The 12668-nt window shown below is 48.9% G+C and overlaps 1 long non-coding RNA gene across 2 annotated transcripts; it reads left to right on the top strand.

Annotated features, from left to right (window-relative positions):
• Positions 1 to 272: 272 nt before the first annotated feature.
• Positions 273 to 7142, top strand: LOC112669317 (uncharacterized). 2 transcript variants are annotated; one of them, XR_003142171.3, is made up of 4 exons: positions 273 to 2644; positions 3002 to 4287; positions 6508 to 6700; positions 6796 to 7142. It is a non-coding gene; the product is annotated as an uncharacterized LOC112669317 (long non-coding RNA). The 2 variants fall into 2 exon arrangements; XR_003142170.3 differs by lacking the exons at positions 6508 to 6700; positions 6796 to 7142 and adding an exon at positions 4709 to 4912 and having other exon boundaries at positions 279 to 2644.
• The last annotated feature ends 5526 nt before the right edge of the window (positions 7143 to 12668 follow it).

Genomic DNA, 12668 nt, shown 5'->3' with positions numbered 1-12668 from the left:
GTTGTGGGTTTGAGCTCCATGTTGGGTGTAGAGAGTACTGAAAAGTAAAATCTTAAAAAAAAAAAAATTCTCTAACTCCCTTCCCAACTGAAGATCAGTTTCTTTAACAGGCAAGATGAAACAGAGTAAGTAAGAATTGAATATTCCTTTTTAAAAAAAATTTTATGTATTTATTCATGAGACACAAAGAGAGAGAGAGGCAGAGACACAGGCAGAGGGAGAAGCAGGCTCCATGCAGGGAGCCCGACGTGGGACTCGATCCCGGGGCCCTGGGGTCATGACCTGAGCTGAACCAGTGAGCTACTCAGGCATCCCTATAATGGTCTTCTAAAAAGATTTAACATCAACAAAGAAAATAACACATACTAGTTTTCTTTAGCTACTGTAACAAATTATAAATTTGGTGGTTTAGAACATCACACATTTATTCTCTCATGGTTCTGGGGGCCAGAAGTTCAAAATCGGTTTCTCTGGGCTAATATGAAGATGTCACAGGGCTGTGCTGTCTCTGGAGCTTCCGAGGAAGAAACTGTTTGCTGGCTTTTTCCAGCCTTGGGTGGCTGCTGGCATCTCTTGGTTCATGGCCCCTTCCTCTCTCTGCAAAGCCATCGGTTTAGCATCTTCACATCTCCCTCTTTTTCTGTCATCCTCACACCTCGTCCTTTCTCTTCTATGACAAATATCTCCTGCTCCCTCTTAGAAGGACACTTGTGATAGCATTTAGGGCCCCCTGGATAATCCATGATAGTCTCCCCCCGACACAAGATCCTTAATTTCATCCCATCTACCAAGACCCTTTTTCCTTGTAAGATAATATTCAAAGACTCCAGGGATTATGACGTGGGTATCTTTGGGGTCATTATTCAAAGTTCAAAAAATAGTTTGCTAAATGATAATAATAGTAGTAGTAGTAGTAATAATAATAACAATACAGTGCATACTATGTGCTGGATGCTCTATTAAGCATATCGGGGTATGGGTGTGTATGTAATCATTTGTTTCTCATTTTGAGGATTTTTTACTGAGGCCTATTAGGAAATGCAAGAGACCCTTTGGGCTACCTACATCACCCACTTCAATCTTGTACTGGTAAAATAATTTAGTTATTTTAGTAATAGGAATGAAAAGTTATTATTAAAGAAGTTTACAGAGAAAAAGGGAAGTAGAAGGATTGTCTACCCATTTGGGCTTCCAATAGGAGTACAATCATTTAAACTTGAAATGCACTGTGCATTTATCTCAAAGTATAATCACTGGAAGGTTGTAAGCCCCCAAAATGTGGTCGATGCAACAACTTAACGATACATAAGTTAATTAGACAGGCGACGATAAACCATGTGGACAGCAAGGAAGCTAAACTAATGGGAATTGATGGCTCCAAGAACAAAAAGAGCCAGTGTGGAAACTATAACAATCTTCTAATAACACTAATGACAAGATGTGCTTCCCGAGCACAGCAGAGGTTCCACCCGGTACCTGTGGGGGGCATGGGCAGCAGGAACTTCTGTGGAGTCACAAGCATCGCCTAGCAACCAGTCCACTGAATTACATACAGTCTTTCATAAGCTGTAGAATTACGATAATTTTTACTACCAACACTGGCTTTTATTAATTCTCAGAGGCTCACTGTAATTAGCAAGTCTCGATAATAATGATGACGAGACTTACATATTTGAGCCCTTACTGTGTGGAGACTATGGAGCTAAACTAGTGCAGATTAATTTCTTAATCTCCTCTGGATAGGGATTATGAATCTGAGGCACAGCGAAATCAAGTAGCTTGCTCCAAGGTACACATGCCTAAAAAGCAAGGGAACTGGGGGAGGATCTCAGGCAGCCCCTAAGAGTAAGAATCAAAGGCTATGGAATAGTTTGGGCCAATCTTTGAGAATCATTGTTCTAGGCATTTAGGCTGCTGCTGCTTCCGGGGTTGATGTACGTAACTATAAGCAATTTTTTGACCTCTACGGAAGCCACCTTAGGATTTGATTTTAGTTATCGTTTGCCTATAGTTTTCCTCCCTGAAATTGTCAGCTCCTGGAGAGCAGACAAGTCAACTTGTTCTTTTGTTTTCTATGGACCCTAGAGAAATGTGTAGCATGTCTTAATGGCTCAAAGTAGGTCAACACTCTTCCTTTGACGGTTTCACAAAGTGGAGCTGACCACTGTATTTTACGTCTCTGCTGATGTCCAACATTTTATTTTAGTAAACATGTAGCCAGCACTAGCCTCAGTCATGGGGGAGAGGGGTGATAAATGCATGTGTGACCCTCCCCGCTCTGGAAGTTTGCATCCAATGGGGGAGACAGATGTTGAAAGAGCCATTGGTCTGACACACGAAGAGCTGCCATCCGACCATGCCATAAGGGTGCTACTTCTAAAGGAAGATTCAGGGAAGGACTTGGGCCGCTACGACCTGGGTGTTGTAAGGAGAGCGCGGAGCCACCCCCGTGGGCACAGGCTGCATTTCAGCCCCCGAGGGCTGTTCCCACCTCCGCGGGCGCGGTGGGGCAGTTCTGGTTTCCACCTGCGAAGCGAGCCTGCATGGGAAGCAGGCTGGCGAGCAGAGGGTACTACGGCCCAGTGGGTCCTGGTGGGTCCCAACGTGTATGATGACAACCTGCCTCCTGCAGGTGCCAGAGCAGGTAAGTGGACATGGGGTCCTCTGCTTTATGAGGATGGAGGTGGGGCTGAGGGCTCCCAGTGTCGCAGCAGAGGCCACGGGCAGGACGGTGACTGGGATTGCAAGGGGAGGACTGCAGACACAAGCCAGATGCCCCATGGCTCGAGTGTGAGTGGGGGGGGGGTAATCACTTAGAGAGTAAGCAGACCAGCACAGATTCGCCCCCGGAAGCTGAAAGTACTGGGGCACCCGGGGGGCTCAGGGGTTGGGTGGCTGCCTTGGGCCCAGGCCGTGACCCTGGGCCCCGGGATCGAGTCCCCCGGCAGGTCCCCGCAGGGAGCCTGGTCTCTTCCTCTCTCCCTCTCTGTGTGTCTTTCAGGAATAAATAAGTAAAATCTTTTAAAAGCAAACACACCAAAAAACCCAAACCCCCCTAAACGGAAAGGTGGTTTTCCTGCAACTTTTCAGCACAGCAGCAAGAAGGCGAGGTTTGGGTGACCTCAGGCTGCGTGGGGGGAGCAGGACAGAGGAGCCGCTGCCACCAGGTCCCCACAGGAGCAGCGACAGTGGGACAGGTTCCAGGCCACGATGCTCCAGGGTTTCTCCCCACCCCACCCACCCGGCCACAGGGTCACTCGTGGTTACTTGCATCTTAGGACTTGGTGCCTGTGTCCTGGGGCTGGTTCCTTCTGGATTCGGGCTGTTGTCCCCGCTTCCTAGAGCCCCTGGGTGTTGGCCAAGGAGCCTTGGCAGGAGGAGGTGGTTCTCACGCTGGGAGCCTGTCCCTCTAGGGGCTCAGTTCCCCCGGGGAGTGGCTGCGGGTCAGCCCAGGGGTCCCGTGCAGGAGCTGCGATAGGTGTGATCAGCAGCATCTTGAAAGTGGGGATACCACCCCGTAGCCCAGGAATTGTGCTCGGGGCCATCTCGGTGGTCAGCGGCGGACGGAGATTCGAGTCCAGCTTCAGCAGACTCTAAAGCCATCAGTGATTTCTTAGAAAACTTGTGAGTGTGGCCACATCGTCCCCATCACATGACAGATCGTCCGTAAGGTAGGCCTACCATGGAAAGCATCTTCGAGTGCGTGGATTCGTGGCCTGGGCTCCGTGCACCCGCCTTCCGAACCTTTCACCTTCCCAAACTAAAACTCTGCACCCACTGAAGAGTAACCCTTAACCCCCTGTGTCCCCCACCCCTGGAAACCACCATCCTACTCCTGTCTCTATGGATTTCACTGTCCTAGTTCTCTCCCACCAGGGGAGCTGCACGGTGCTCGGCCTTTTGCATCTGGCTCATTCACCCAGCCCCACGCCGAAGCCGGGGCATCCGGGGGGACTCCTTCCTCCTAAAGGCCCACTGACACTCCCAGGGCGCCCGTAGGCCTCGTCTGCCGCTGGGCACCCGGCCTGCCACCCTGGTTCTCGGGAGTCATGTTGCTGTGAGCCCCGCCGCAGCTCTCTAGGTTGGGTCCTTAAGGTCACGCAGCTCTTCCCACACGGCTGGGAGCCCACCGCAGCCTGTCTGTAACCCAGAGCATCCCCACGGGGCACGAGAGGAAAGAGGAAGGAGCTTCGTTACCCCCCCAACGACTCCCCAACAGAACAGGGGCCACTGGCGTTGCCCCCATCGCACCTGGTCATGAAAACAGAAGCCACAGTTCTTCTCACGGTAAAAACCAAAACAAACCACCCCCACACTGTTACCACTTTGGAAAATGGGTTTTTTCTTTTTCTTTTCTTTTTTTTTTTTTATGATAGAGAGAGAGAGAGAGAGGCAGAGACATAGGCAGAGGGAGAAGCAGGCTCCATGCACCGGGACCCTGACGTGGGACTCGATCCCAGGTCTCCAGGCTCGCGCCCTGGGCCAAAGGCAGGCACCAAACTGCTGCGCCACCCAGGGATCCCTTCTTATTTTTTCTTAAGGCAAAACCCTGCTCTTTGGTGTGATTTATAGGACAGTGCCTTTCATCCCTCCCCCATCCGACCTGCCTGGTCCCCTCCACCCCATCCATCCATGGGCACCTGGGCTGCACGGGCAGGTCTGCATCACTGGCGAGACACGTTTCTCACCTCCTTCGGTCATTTTCTAGCTTGACATGGCAGGAATGGCTTATTTCTTGGTGATTAATTAGAAAAATGTGAAAACTTGGACGCCTGGATGGCTCAGCGGTTGATCACGCCTGCCTTGGGCCTGGGGCGTGATCCTGGAGACCCAGGATCAAGTCCCACGTCGGGCTCCCCACATGGAGCCTGCTTCTCCCTCTGCCTGTGTCTCTGCCTCTCTGTGTGTCTCTCATGGATAAATAAATGTTTAAAAATTAAAAAAAAAATAAAGCTCAGACCTCATCTCTACTACTGCCTTTAAATAAAAGAAAAGGAATAAATGAGCTGTTGACTTGAGGCTCAGGAAATCAGGGATGCAGGGCCTTTCTTCTCATGGGGCCCCTCGGTGTCAAGGTTTCGCAGGACCACTCGTGGGGAGGACAGTGTGCCGGCTTAGCAGACTTTGCTTTCCAAGCTTTCAGTGGTGCTTTCCCACACCTCACAACCAGGGACGGACACTGGGTACAGGGAGAGCAGATTCTGTCTTCCTGGGGGGTGGTCAGCCTTTGTTCTGTATCTGATGAGGCCCGCCCACACCACAGAGGGTAATCTGCTTTACTACAAAGCCTCCAAATTTACATTTTAGTCTCATCAAAAAACACCCTTGCAGAAACATCTAGCATGTTTAATCAAACATCTGGGCACCAGGGCTCAGCCAAGCGGACGCATGAAATCATCCATCAGGATGAGGCAAAGACATTTCCTTTCAAACAGAGAACTTTCACTGCCGGCTGGATTGACTGACAAGTAGAGGCTGTGGCCGGCTGACCTTTGAACAGTAGTTGCTAGTGAGACTAGAAAACAAACAATCCTCTAGATGGGAAAAGGTCAAAAGGGAGAAACACCATGCAGATCCAGGCTGTCGACTTTCACTGGAAAGGGACAGATGGGAAGGCCTCCTGGTGGCCACATGAGGCCCTTCTCTCTGGCCTTCCAGAGCTGTTGAGCTGTTGAGGACTGTTGAGGGTTCCTTAGAGACCCCAGTGGCCCCCAGACCCAGCTGGGGGCATCCTCTGTGAACCTGCTGCTGCATCCCCCACCCCGCACCCCCACCACTCGTCACAGGCCCCCCTGCCTCTGGGCGTCCAGCCGGAGCAGCGTCCACACACTGGAGAGCCCCAGCTGTCTTCCCAGGCTTTCCTCCTCCACCCTGAGCAGATCCTTTTCTCTTTCTCATCTGAGGACACTTGCACACTTCTCCAAGACGCCCCTCAACTGCCATCTCCACTATGGGGTTCGTACTGACACCTCGGCCTACGCTTATTTCTCCTCTGTGAAATGGTCTCTGTGCTTGCTCTGGGCTACGTGCACCCCTCACCACCAGGAGTTACCTGCAATCTGTGTGATGGCCTAACCCAACACCACACACCAGGGGGGTTCACAACAGGTACATGCTTGCTCACGATTCTGAGGGCTAGAAGTCCAGGATTGGGGTGTTGTCAAGGATGGTTTTTCCGTGGTTTCTCTTCTTGGCTGGTAGGTGGCCACCTTCTGAGAGACACAGAGAGAGGCAGAGACTCCGGCAGAGGGAGAAGCAGGGTCCTTGTAGGGAGCCCAATGTGGGACTCGATCCCAGGACCTTGGGATCACGCCCTGAGCCGAAGACAAGCGCTCAACCGCTGAGCCACCCAGGCATCCTTCTACCGGCATCTTCACATCATCTTCCTTCTGCATGTGTCTGTGTCCAAATTCCCTCTACTCATGAGGACATTAGTCATATCACATTAGGGTCCACCCTTATGGTCCCCTCTTAATTTAACCATCTCTGTGATCACGCATCTCCCAGGTCGCCGACCTCCCAAACAAGATCTCATGTTTGAAGTACCGGAGGTTGGGACTTCAACATGTGAATCCGAGGGAGCACACGACTCAACACATGATAGTGCCCTTGGAGAACTGCTCAAGAGCTCATTCCTTCACGATGGGGACAAGAGGAATGGCTATTCCACTGCACTTTTGTAAAACTGAGATGGGTTGATGTGAGTAAAGGAATTAGCATAGACCCTGACAAATAATAATCATTCAATAAATGACAGTTGCTTTTTAAAAAATATTTTATTTATTTAATTGACAGAGAGAATGGGAGAGCACAAAGGCAGAGGACAAAGGAGAAGCAGGCTTCCCACAGAGCAGGGAGCCCAACGCGGGGCTCCATCCCAGGACCCTGGCCGGGATCATGACCTGAGCTGAAGGCAGACGCTCAACCTACTGAGCCACCCAGGTGCCCCCCAAAGTTGCTTTAATAATAGTACTTAGCGATTATTGTTATTTATTAAAAGTCTTATTTAATAATTTAAAAATATTTGTTAGGGCGCCTGGCTGGCTCAGTCAGTAGAGTGTGAAGCTGTTGATCTCAGGGTTGTGAATTCAAGCCCCTCATTGGGTGTGGAGATTACTTAAAAATAAAATCTTTAAAATACATATATTTAGAAGCTTAACACTTAGAATTGTTCTTATTCAAATACGACTTAATAATGACAACACTGAGTTAAAATTGTGAGCTTGAGAGTTACGCAAATGTAGATTCCTGGTTCCAGTAGCTGCTTGATCAGGGGAAAGTTATTCATTTTGCTTGTCTGTGTCTTGCTTTTTTTTATTTCTTATTTTTTAAAATTATTTTATTTATTCATGAGAGACACAGGCAGAGGGAGAAGCAGGCTCCCTACGGGGAGCCCGATGCAGGACTTGATCCCAGGACCTCAGGGTCATGACCTGAGCTGAAGGCAGCTGCTCAGCCACTGAGCCACTCAGGCGTCCCTGTTTAGTTTTTAAAGTAGGCACCATGCCAAACATGAAACCCAACGCAAGGCTCCATCTCATGACCCTGAGGTCAAGACCTGAGCTGAAATCAAGAACTGGATGCTTACCCAACTGGGCCGCCCAGACTCCCCTGTGTCTCGGTTTTTTTTTTTTTTAATTTTTATTTATTTATGATAGTCACAGAGAGAGAGAGAGAGGCAGAGACACAGGCAGAGGGAGAAGCAGGCTCCATGCACCGGGAGCCCGACGTGGGAATCGATCCTGGGTCTCCAGGATTGCGCCCTGGGCCAAAGGCAGGCGCCAAACCGCTGCGCCACCCAGGGATCCCTGTGTCTCGGTTTTTGACCTGGAAAGCAGGGATATGAAATAACTACATCACAGAAGGATGTAAAGACCCACTTAGCTGAGGTATATTAATCGTTCAATAAATGGTGGCTCCATCAGTCAGATTGAAAACTAGCCCAGGATCCCTGGGTGGCGCAGTGGTTTGGCACCTGCCTTTGGCCCAGGGCGCAATCCTGGAGACCTGGGATCAAATCCCACATCGGGCTCCCAGTGCATGGAGCCTGCTTCTCCCTCTGCCTATGTCTCTCTCTCTCTCTCTCTCTCTCTCTCTCTGTGACTATCATAAATAAATAAAAATTAAAAAAAAAAAAAAGAAAACTAGCCCAGAGGCTGAAAACACATTGCTTAAAGTTGAGAGAGGCTTACTTCTCCCTCAGGTAACAGGGAGCCAGCCAGACCCAGGAGGGCCGCCCTCTGTACTGAAGGTCAGCAGCGTACTGGGTCCTTTCCCCTTCCTTCTCTGCTGTCCCAGGGTTTCGTCTTCATCTGCACAAAGTGGGGTTGGCTGCAGGGTCCCTGCTAGAGCCAGCAGGTAGGAGAAGGAAATATCTGGGAGAAGTGACTTTGCCTTAAGCTTTTCTCGACTGTGCCGAGAACCAGATGGCTCCCCTAAGTCGGGGAGCCGAGAGCTGCAGTCTCTAGCATGACGGCTGTGCTGCGCCCGCACTGGTCTGTGAGGCGAAGGAGGAAAGAACAGGTTTGGCTGGGGGTGGGGGGGTGGGAGGCCTGGCGACGGAAGCAGCCTGCAGCAGTAGCTTTTGTATTATTATCATTGTGGGGCTTAAAAACAAAACTGGCATGCCTTCGTTATTTTCCCTCTGTGATTGTTCCACACGGTCCTTGAAGGCAGGTTCTGTGGCCTCCCACTCCGGTTCCTCTTCTTACGTCTCGAGGCCTGAACCACAGATGCAATTTTGCTGGTCATTTGGACAGATACTTGGACTGGGTTGGGTGCATCAGGCAACACAGCGCTAACGGTCATGCCCCCACACCAAGTGTCCCTTAGTTCTTAAACATGATGTCTTCAAATTGTGTTGTCTGGAAAGTAAAGACCATGTTTCTAGTTTTATTTCTATGACAAACCCTTTGAGGTATTCCCGAGAGAAGAAACCAATCTGATGAGCAAAGGAAAAGGATCACTTTGGGGAAAGATGTGATGCGAAAACAATGAATTCCTTCATTGAAAACAAGTAAGAATTTAACAAGTGACATCTGATATAAAATGTCTTTAAAATAGCTCGGCAGCAACATGTAGCAAGGACCGTCCGCATCCCTTGCGTGGTGTGGGTGTTTCCCGTGACCCTTATGGGACAATTGTTTCCACCTTGGTCTCTGACCACTGTTCGTCAGTCCCTGGAGCTTCCAGCTTTCTCTATGCCCCCACCAACGTGTTTGTGTAGACACCACTGAGATTTTTGGCATTCATCTTCTCCTTTCCTTACTCTACTCTTTTCGGGTGGTCCTTTTCATTCTAATACATTTTTTTTTAATTTCCTAGACTCATGTTTTGTATTGAATTCAGCTTACAATTTCCAAATGCCTATCTGATACCTGCCTCTGAATGTCCTGTATACACCTCGCCACGGTGCCACCTGCCTGCAGTTGAGCTTGTCCTCTGGCCTGTCCATCTGTTCCTTCTGTGTTATCTAACACAAGTAGGAACGTTGCCATCCACTCTAGACTCCAAGCCACAGAGCCTGGACTTACCCTTCCTCATTTCTACCCTTCGGTCTTCTCCTAGCCCCCTCCATAGAATCCAACTGCTTACCAATGCCTGCCATTTCTAACTTCATGATGTCTTCTGAATCCTTTCCCTCCTCTTCATCTCTGATATTACTGCTACAGACTTTTTTTTTCCCCCCAAGTCATCTCTGGCCGTATCATGTTATTGGTTCTAGTCTTTACTGAGCTGCTCTCTAAAATATACATCTGAACTTGTTACATCCTGTTGAACAATTGTTCATGGCTTTCCATGGCAACTGGAGGACTGGGTAAATTCTTTGGCAAGAGATTCAGTAGTCATTGTACCCTGGCTCGTCCCTTACACTCCTATATCCTATGTTACTTAGTCTGTAACCTGCAGTCTGCCTGTTTGCCTCTCTGGCATCTCCCCAAAGTGCTTTAGAAAGCCCTATTTTTGTATTTTTGTTCATACTAGTTCCTCTTCCTGGAACATATGAGAAAACCTGTAAGTGCCATGAGGCAGTAAGGAAAACGGGGATCACGGTTGTCTAGGATCTTTAACAAAACATTTCTTTGGAGGGATGGGTCTGCAATGGGGAATAATGAGGCACATAACCTTGGAAGTTTCATGGTAGAGAAAGCTACAGATGACACTGCATATCACGGGGAGTCTGCAAACCCATGCTTTACTATTTTAGGTTAACTTTGGGCAAACTTCTTTATCTTCATAGAAACTCAACTTTACCAACTAAAATGAGGAAAAAGAGAACATCATTCAGCTAAGAATAATAATGCCCCTCCTCAAGAAATAAATGTCTCAGGCTTTCTGCAGTTTAATTTTTTTCAAGATTTTATTTATTTATTTATTCATGAGAGACAGACAGAGAGAGAGGCAGAGACACAGGCAGAGGGAGAAGCAGGCTCCATGCAGGGAGCCCGATGCGGGACTCGATCCCAGGAGCCTGGGGGTCATGCCCTGGGACCCCCAGGCGTCCTTGCATATTAATGTTAAATGGAAAATAACTCAACATGAAACCAAATAGAACCCTTACCTCTACCACTGAGGAGCTTTAAGTTAACCAAATCACTGTTCTAGCAGGAAGAACAGCTGGTGAGTTCACTGATGATTACAAGGTTACAGAAGGAGAAGGTGTCAGATAAGAAAGTGGGAACCCAAGGAGTCCACAAAGGACTAATTCTTCCTTGATGTGGTTCCCAATTTACTGACAGTGGCCAGTTCTTCTGGAAAGTGGTAGAGTCAGCCCTTCCCTGGGCAGCAGGCGGCTCCCGCAGAGCCTCCCTGCTGGTGGTGAGCAGCATGGGGACATGACTGATGGATCCCCTGGCAAATATCTGGGAAATGGTGAAGGCACCTTGTGTTACACACCGGCGGTTTCCTTTAGCTGTCTGGGTGTGATGGCGTGGACTATAGGGCCAATGAGGTGTTTCCCCACGTGCGCTCCTCTCCCCAGTGTTGACTTCATCTTCGGTCACGATGAAATGTATGCTCTAAGCTGTCATAAAATTTTTTTTCTCACATCATACAAAGCACTATTCTAACGCTAGGGAGATTGGCTTGGCTTGGACATTTTGGCTTGTGGAACTTAATATTTTTAATTGGGCAAAGAGATGGAACTGGAATTTATTTTAGCCAAATACATGTGAAGAACTGTTTTCAGATCATCAGTGAACTGTGCCCCATGGATATGGTTCAGATTTTAGCACCAGGAGAAGAACATTTGGAAGAAAATATTACAAATAATAGAAATCTGACACCGCGGCTGAGATGGTCCTGGTTTTGCGAGGAGCCAAGCTAGCATGTCCTCATCTACCCGCTGCCCCCTTGGGTAACCCAGCCTCCGCCATCAGGCTGCCACCTGAATGGACCAGATTTAGGACGCCAGTGAATTAATGAATGAACGACTACGTGTTTAATAGTCATTTAGTGAAAGCTTTAGTGAAACTCAAAACTTCGTCCGAGTGAGCTGATTATGGAGTAATGGTGGAAACAAGACCTTGATGCAGCTGATCAGATGATGTGAGGGAGCCATCAGGAGGAGCAAGGGGCTGAGAATGAGAGGAGAGCCACTGGTCTCTGCTCGAGAGGTTCTCCTGCTAATCCCGTGGACTTTGCCTCCGTCTCAGGTGGGAGAGATAATGAGCAGAAAGGGGGGTTTTCACACACAGGTCACTGCGTGGCCGTGGAACCAAAGAGCAAGTCTCCTCTGGATCATGGTGACAGAGGGTGGCCCAGGAGGGCACGCCCCCCACTTCGGTAGAAGTGTTCTGAGCAGATCTGGGCAGACGCGGTGTGATTTTGATGGCCAACCCTGGTGGTGGAGGAACGGCAACTTCAGTAGGCGTTGCCAGCAGAATCAGGCCAGAGAGCCAGGAAGGACAAACAGGACGTAACCCATGTCCAGGACTGGTTATAAAGCACTTGTCTGGGGGGTTCTCTCCCTGGCCCGACATGGCTTAAAAGGGGGAGGGGGACAGAAGGCCCCACCCCAGGGAGTGAAAGTGAACCAGATAAACGTGTTATATCAAATCACCAAAATAGAGTCTCCCAAATACCCATCAACTATACCCATCAGCTCGTGCCAAATCTCCAGTCGCAACATCACTGAGGAGACTGCTTGCTGTTCTTTTTCCAATTTAATTTGGAGGCTTGGAGATTCCATTTGACACAATCCTCTCAGATGTCAGCAAAGCTTCCACGTGCCACTGTAAGTTTGCTCTCCTGCAAAAAGACTCGCGAAGATACATCTTGTTTTCCAACGGATTTCTTCCAAAGAAGGGTACTGAAGGATGAACTTCATTTTTTGAGGATTCCACTATGTGTGTGTGTGTGTGTGTGTGTGTAATCTATTTTGTTCTTGTTAGGAAGGATGTCTTCACACCTTGAGAGCAACGAGGTGCATTTTGTGTATGTATCTGCTATCCCCTGGACTTCTCAGGGATCATTGTCAGGCATTTCTAAGTGTCCTTTCTTGCTATTACTAATAATTGCACATTTTTGTGATGCTCTTAAAAGCACGTTGACCTAACACCTGAATGCATTTTCTTTTCATAAGAAGATATGGACCAGGACAGCCCGGGTGGCTCAGCGGTTTAGTGCCGCCTTCAGCCCAGGGCCTGATCCTGGAGACCGGGGATCGA

The sequence above is a fragment of the Canis lupus genome, chromosome 19, assembly GCF_003254725.2.
Source record: "Canis lupus dingo isolate Sandy chromosome 19, ASM325472v2, whole genome shotgun sequence".
In the NCBI taxonomy this organism is placed as follows: Eukaryota; Metazoa; Chordata; class Mammalia; order Carnivora; family Canidae; genus Canis; species Canis lupus.
The sequence above is the reverse complement of the archived record's forward strand: the minus strand, read 5'-3'. Positions and strand labels throughout refer to the sequence as shown.